Consider the following 8,300-nt stretch of genomic DNA (forward strand, 5'->3'; position numbering starts at 1 on the left):
CTGCGCCACCAGGGAAGCCCCTCAAGGATGTGTTGTACAACATGGGAAATGTAATCAATATTTTGTAGTAACTGTAAATGGAAAGTACCCTTTCAAAACTGTATAAAAAAATAAAAAATAAAGAGCAGACCAAAAAAAAAAAAAAAACAGGGACACAGAAACCAGCTTGAAGGGATGTTCACTGGCTAAATTAGGAAAAAATCTGAGCATGAGAATAATTTATGCACATAAAGGACTCTAATCCATTGAATAAAATAGAAAACTATGTCTCCACATATGTGTAAGTAAATAGCCTCTCTTTCTCTCCCTCTTTTTCTTTACTTGCCCCTCCCTCATTCTTGTTCTGTGGGATTGAACTCCTTAATAATATAGTAGCACATAAACCTTCGCCTCAGACTCTATTTTGGGGGAAACCCATGCTATAATGATACCATTGTCCCATTTTCCCCTGAGCTTGCTGTATTTTCATTTTGATTTGTAGTTGATCTTTATCTACTAGATATACTAGATATTAATTTCTTATAATCTTTAGACTTCCTACTTGGTCATCTATGTACTAACTTGTCCAAGGTATTCTTTGTTCAATAGAAAGCCTCAAATTAAATATAATCAAAATCATTTCCTTTTTTTGCTTTACGATTTGTGCTTCTGAAGTTTTGTATAAGCAATCCGTCCTCATACCTAAGCCACAAAGATGCTCTCTTATGTTTTACTCTATTAATTTATAGTTATACCTTTCATATTTATTCTTAAATCTATCTGGACTCCATCCTTTTTGTTGTGTCATGTAAAGATCCAGTTTTATTTGTGTGCCTATTACCAGTTGTTCTTTAGTGTCTACTGAGTTCCCACATCAATATGTCCCTGGCACTCACTTCTGCTCCTTTTTGTCTCTGTTTGTTCTTGAACGAAACCACCATTACTGTGGCGGTGGCTCTGTACTGTGTCACATTAGCTACGCCTGAAGTACATTTCCTATAATTCTTTTTTCTGTATGGTTCTGACTTAGTGTTGGCCACGAGAGACATTTTGTGTGATATTTGAAAAGTAAAAAATGAAAGGGCAGCTTTTCTTTTTTTTTCTTTCTTTTTAATGCTCTGAAGGTCAATGGTACAGTGACATCTTGCACATGCTGTCACTCATCTGCTAGCTCACCTTGTTAAATCAACCCAGACATCAGCTCCTCCAGCTCCTGTCACATCTTCTCCAAGTTCTGCCCCAAGTGCGTGGTCAACTCCATGGTGAAATGTGCTACCTTCTTTTGCTGATCACTCACAGCATTGAGATTGAAGGTGATGAGAGACAGATGTTTGTTCTCCTTTGTCCTGTGGGTCTCAGTGTGTCCTCACCGGTTCCAGTTTGTCTGCTCTCATCCACATCTAGCTTTCCTTTTCAAATACTGGTTGATCTGACCAGTAAAGACTTCAGGCTCAACACCAGATGCAGACGCAACAGCTGTATAGAGTCTTCTACCAGCTCCCATAATTGCATGGAGTCTAACACTATGATAAATCATTATTCTATACCACTAGCAGAGTTTCTGCATTTCTTTTCCATTCCTCACTCATGTAAATATCATCCTGTTCTTTATTATTATTGTTTTAAAATTATAAAGTTTTATTCTATTTTTACAAAGGCAATATAGGTATCTGAGGACATTACTTTTCCATATAAGCTTAAGAGTATAAATTTTCTCACAAAATCTAACTGGAGTTTTGACGAACTGCATTAAATTTGTTGATTAATTGGGGGAGACACTGCATCTTTAAAATATAAAGTTTGAGAGCATGAAGTCTTTTCATGTATTAAAGTCATATCTATGCCCTTTATTAAGATTTTAAAATTTCTTCAATGGATGTCTTGTGTATTCTTGGTCAACTGGTTAATTTTAACAAAATATCTTGATTTCTTTTAAGATAATTTCTTTTTGTTGCAAAAAGGAATGGAATTATTTTAAAAATATTTTTAATTTAGTTACTGAGAGTAAAGGGAATCGATTTTTAGTACAGTCATGTTTCTGTCAACCTTGTTAAAATTCCTTATTAGTTCTGATAGTTTGCTGATTCTGTGTTGTGAGTATGTGTGTGTGTATGTGTGTTTTAAGTAGATGATCACATCATCTACAAAAATGACAGATTTTTTTTTTCTTCTTGGAAATCCTTTATCTCTTATCTTTTTGTTATTGTTGTTCTTTATAGAGCTAGCTAGTACCTGCAGTACAATGTGAAAGAATAATGGTGATAGCCTGCCTTATATTATGTACCTTTGGGAACTGTTTTGTAAGACAGGTATTACTAGAGTTTCAGTGAAGTTGGCATGACTAGGGTCCAACCTGCAAGGCAGGCTCTCACCACTACTGTTTAACATAACTGTATGCTATGCTCTTTCAAGTCTCACATCTTTGAACACATTGTGTTTTCTGTCTAGAATTCCTGTTCACTTTTCTTGATTTGACAGATATGGACTCACCTTCAAGACTCAGCTGAGATGCAAATTCCCAGTTTGGACTAAATGCCCATAATATCATGTACCTCTATCTTAGTACTTAGTTATTTAGGGATATGTCTTCCCTCCTAGACTGTAGCTGTTTAATGTCAGGGATTTATATTACTAATCTTTGTACTCCTCATGTTAAGTCCAGTACCTGGAACAGAGTAGTTACTCATTTAATGTATTTTGAATACATATGAATTGAACTGAATCAAATAAAAGAATCATAGTTGGTATGAAACATCTTTAAATTACCCAACTTATCCTGGAATCAGGACCAGGGGAGGGAGGTTTAAAAAGGAAATGGTAACACAAATGTCCACCATTTAGAGAATAACTACATAAGTAATGGCACATTCATACTATGGAATACTCTGCAGTAGTTTTAAAAAGAGATGACTCTATATGTACTAAGATAGAAACAAAAATCTATGAAGTATATTAAGATTTTTTAAAAAGAACATTGAGATTGAGGCTAATATATAAAATAAGTATTAGTATACCTTTATTTGCAAGTCTGTGCACGTGTATACTTGTATGTGTATATGTACGCACGTGTGTGTGTTTAATTATGTGACAGACTCTGATGTTTGCCTACCCATTGGCTCTTCTACCTTCTCTTTTGCAGTAATATGTCTAATCCCAGGACAAGAATTATGATCGGTTTATCTAGAGATTTAGAGCAATCCCTATCAAATTACCCATGACATTTTTCATAGAACTAGAACAAATAATCCTAAAATTTATATGAAACCATAAAAGACCCAGAATTGCCAAAGCGATCCTGAGGAAAAAGAACAAAGCTGGAGGCAGAACCCTCCCAGACTTTAGACAATACTACAAAGCTACAGTAATCAAAACAGTGTGGTACTGGCACAAAAACAGATATATGGATCAAAGGAACAGAATAGAGAACCCAGAAATAAACCCACACACCTATGGTCAATTAATCTTTGACAAAGGAAGCAAGAATATACAAAGGAGAAAAAACAGTCTCTTCAGCAAGTGGTGTTGGTAAACTTGGACAGCTCCATGTAAATCAGTGAAGTTAGAACACTCCCTCACACCTGACACAAAATAAACTCAAAATGGCTTAAGGACTTAAATATGAGACATGACACCATAAAACTCCTAGAAGAGAACATAGGCAAAACATTCTCTGACGTAAATCATAGCAACATTTTCTTAGATTAGTCTCCCAAAGCAATAGAAATAAAAGCAAAAATAAACAAATGGGACCTAATCAAACTTATAAGCTTTTGCACAGCAAAGGAAATCATAAACGAAACGAAAAGACAACTTACATACTGGGAGAAAATATTGGCAAATGATGCAACTGACAAGGGCTTAATTTCTGAAACATACAGACAGCTTATACAACTCAATAACAAAAAAACCAAATAACCCAATCAAAAAATGGGCAGAAGACCTAAACAGACATTTCTCCAAAGAAGACATACAGATGGCCAATAGGCACATGACAAGATGCTCAACGTTGTTAATTAATAGAGAAATGCAAATCAAAACTACAATGATGTATCATCACCCAGAGGTCAGAATGGCCACCATTAAAAAGTCTACAGGTAATAAATGCTGGAGGGGGTGTGGAGAAATAGGAAACCTCCTACATTGTTAGTGGGAATGTAAATCAGTGCAGCTACTATGGACAATGGTATGGAGGTTCCTTAAAAAACTAAAAATAGAGCTACCATATGATCCAGCAATCTCACGCCTGGGCACATATCCTGAGAAAATTCTAATTCAGAAAGACACATGCACCCCCACGTTCACAGCAGCACTGTTCACAACAGCTAAGACATGGAAACAACCTAAATGTCCATCAGCAGACGAACAGATAAAGAAGATGTGGTGTATATATACAATGGGATATTACTCAACCATAAAAAAGAATGAAATAATGCCATTTGTAGCAACATGGATAGACCTAGAGATTATCATACTAAATGAAGTCTGAAAGAGGAAGACAAATATCATATGATACCACTTATACGTGGAATCTAAACTATGATACAAATGAACTTATTTACAAAACAGAAAGACTCACAGACATAGAAAACAAACTTATGGTTACCAAAGGGGCAGGGTGGGGGGAGGGATAAATTAGGAGTTTGGGATTAACAGATACAAACTATTATATATAAAATAGATAAACAAGGTCCTACTGTATAGCACAGGGAACTATATTCAATATCCTATAATAAACCATAATGGAAAAGAATATGAAAAAGAAAAAATATATATATATATATCTGAATCACTTTGCTGTACACCAGAAACTAACACAACATTGTAAATTAACTATACTTCAATTAAAAAAAAAAGAATTATGATTGGTTTAAGCCATTATGGCAATCCCATTTCTCTCTCTCTGATTGGTCTAAGGGCATGTCACTAAGTTCTGCTCTGTTGAGAACTTTAGGAAAAGACTATCCTCTCAGATAAGAGAAAGGCATGAAAAGAAAGTCTCCTTTTGCTCACTCCTATTTCCTTCCTGTTTAGGTATTGATCAAACCTGTTATATGAGATTTTGTGCTTGGTGTTCCAGCAGTCTCTATATGACCACAATGGGGGACTTCGTCAACATGCTGAGGATGGCCCAGAAGAAAGATTGGGAAAGCCTGGACCCCTGACTACACCATGAGCTTTCAGAACAACTGGGGATCACCTACCTCCAGATTGCTGTCAGTTGAGGAGGAATAGTCCTAATGGTTAAGTCACCATTGGTTGAGTTTTCTGTCATTTACAGCCAAAATGATCCCATTTGCTAAAGTGTCAGTATAGTTTCATAGCAATACTATTTGAGCACTCCCCTTTACATTCTTAATTACAAAATGTAAAAAATATATATTCTTTTTTTTTTTTGGCTACACCATGCCCAGCATGCAGGATCTTAGTACCCTGACCAGGGATCGAACTGGTGCCCCTTGCAGTGGAAACTTGGAGTCTTAACCACGGGACCACCAGGGAGGTCCAATATATATATTCTTCTTCTTTTCCATTCTATACTTTTCTGCCTTGTATTTCACCCCTATACCCTTCACGAGTTTTTGTACTTTAGTTCTGGCCTATTTTCAGAGGCAAAAGAGGAAAGAGTCCACAATGCCAAAACCCTGTTAGATTCCCAGTAGAACCAGATCCATCTCATTTCCCTTTATCCTTCACCTAAAATAGCTTTATGGGCTCCATTAATACCTGGGATATTATAATCTTCTAGTGGGTATTTATAAAGCACAAATAAGCACAGATATGAAACTATGATGAACTGGAGTCTGGGGAGTTTTAGACACTTACCCAAGACTTAGGCTAGTCCAAGTGTCACACTGTGTTTGAAATTTCTCATCTGATTTTGCTAATTCTCTTAAACAAAATGTGTCTGGTAGAGCCAAGTGGAAAGATTCCAGTAAAAGAGGGAAGAAACCTTCATGTACCCAGTAAGAGAGATGAGGGTGAACTAGTGGGGGCTGGTGATGAAGGAACGGGGGACTGGGTGTAATTGGTTAATGACAGCATTTTAAAGCCGTGATAAGAGGTGAATATCAACTCCCCTTACTGTATTACAGAAGTCTGGCTAGAATGTCAGGGAGCTTGATCCCCACCTTGTCAATTAATATTTCTGTGACCTAGAGATTTTCCTTTTTTTTCACTCTCCTCACTTACTTAGAAAAAGAAAAGGGTCAACAGGAGGTGTTCATATGGAAGTGAGAGCCACCTTTTTAAAGTTATTAAGCTCAAAGAGGAGAGAGCTCTTCCTGAACATACATAGATATTCTTATCTTCTTCTCTATCCCCCCCCCAACATTTTTTTCCCAACATATGAAACATATACTAGTGGATTAAAATTTATTTAGCCTCAGGAGTATGAAAATTTGGATTTGCATCCTAGCTCTTAACACTCACTACTTTCTACATGACCTTAGCCAAGTCACACTTCTCCTATCATTCTGTCTCTAAGTCAGTAGGTCGTCCTTGTGTTCCCCCTTCAAAGGAAAGATGCCCCACTTCAAGAGAAGTAAAGCCAAATTCTTGGAAAGATGATTTCACACCATCCCCAGCAGGTACCAGGAATGGGGGCAGTTGGTAGAGGGGCAGGAACTTCTGTGATCTGAGTCAAACAGCCATAGGGTATAAACTCACATACTTAAAATCTACAAGCAGGAAATCCTTGCTGAGGGTCAAGTTTTCCAAACAACCAGGAGTTTTGTCTTTAGACATTTTCTTGTCATCTTACTAAGAAATACTAAATGCTATTTAACAATTTCTTAAAGATATGGAATTACCATTAAAACGAGTAATTCTTAACTCTCTCAAAGCCCAACTCCCCTTTTGATGATAGATATATTATAAGACCTGCTTACAATTCTGAGATTAAATTACTAGATTAAATTAATAATTAAATTAATATAACTTACATATAAACATGATTTCAAAAAAGAAACACAATGCCTAATTGTAATATAAAGGAGTAATAAATGCAAAGTTGTTTATAATAAAATAATATGTATTTCAATCTGAAAATGTCTAGGTGTGACTGGTAGACATAATAACACAGTCAGATGCTTGTACCTATATGTAGAATCAGTATAAATGAGAATGCTATAAATGCAGACTGATACAGGTGTGTTATAATGGAGATTCAAAAACCATATGCAGCATTACTACTCATGTGGTTGAATAACTTGTGGTAAATTTCTAACAAAATATTCCTAGGAAGTTTGGATCTATTAAGCACGTGCAGAAAATATTTGGTATTTGTTTGTAAAATGGAGTTAGGTTCTAAGTTCAGATAATTAAAAACTCCATTTTTACCTAAATGTATGTCTTTGTGGGTGTCGAAAAGTATGCAGGATATGGGACAATTCTCACTGCATGAGCCTGTCCCATGCATTTTAAGAAATATTGTATTCCAAGTATCAACCCATTAAATGGTAGTAGCCCCCAGTTATTGTAATACTATAGAAACCTTCCCACAAATGTTTAAAATGTTCTCAAATAATAATATAATATATATTGACAAATTCTGCTATAAGCAGTGCCTGGCACTCAGTATGTGTTTAATACATGCTTATTGACTGGATGGATGAATGAAATGTATAAGTATTGTATCTCTAAAAATGACTAACTTTTGATGGCAAGTAACAGAAAACCCAACTAACTAATTGTAGTTTAGACAAATTAGGGTTTATAACATTTTTTTAACTAAGACGTTTAGAGTAATACATCCAGGGTTGGTGCCACAGATCATGATGCTGTTATTGTTTATGGTTCCTATTTTCCTTCCATTTTGCCATTCTTGGCAAATTTGTTATTTTATCACCTCATGAATTAAAAATCATGGCAGCATCTCTGGGTCTTACATCTGTATTCAAAGCAGAAGGAAGTAGGAAGGATCATTGTCAGCAGACTTCCTCTTCTATCTTATTGGCCAGAACTTGCTGGCTGCAAGGGAAACTGTGATCCTCCCACTGAAAGCAATAATACTGCCATAGAACACGTAAAAAACAAATGAAGAAACAAACAAACAAAAACGTTCAAACACATCACTGAGCTGCGAAGAAAGCAAAGATTCTAAGACAAAAATTGAAGTGAACATTGAACTCCTAGGAGGTGAGGAAACACCAGGGGTGGCTTCTGCCATAGGCATATGTTTCAAATTCTGGTGATATTGATATTTCATTTTTAATGGTTTCACAGGAAGTAGGGATTGGGGACAGATGATAAAGCTTAAGGCCTGCCCAATGTATGGAGTCTAATAGTAGAGCCCGATGTATGGAGTCTAATAAAATCTTGTA

Source organism: Balaenoptera physalus, assembly GCF_965194825.1.
Source record: "Balaenoptera physalus genome assembly, chromosome: 6".
Lineage (NCBI taxonomy): Eukaryota > Metazoa > Chordata > Mammalia > Artiodactyla > Balaenopteridae > Balaenoptera > Balaenoptera physalus.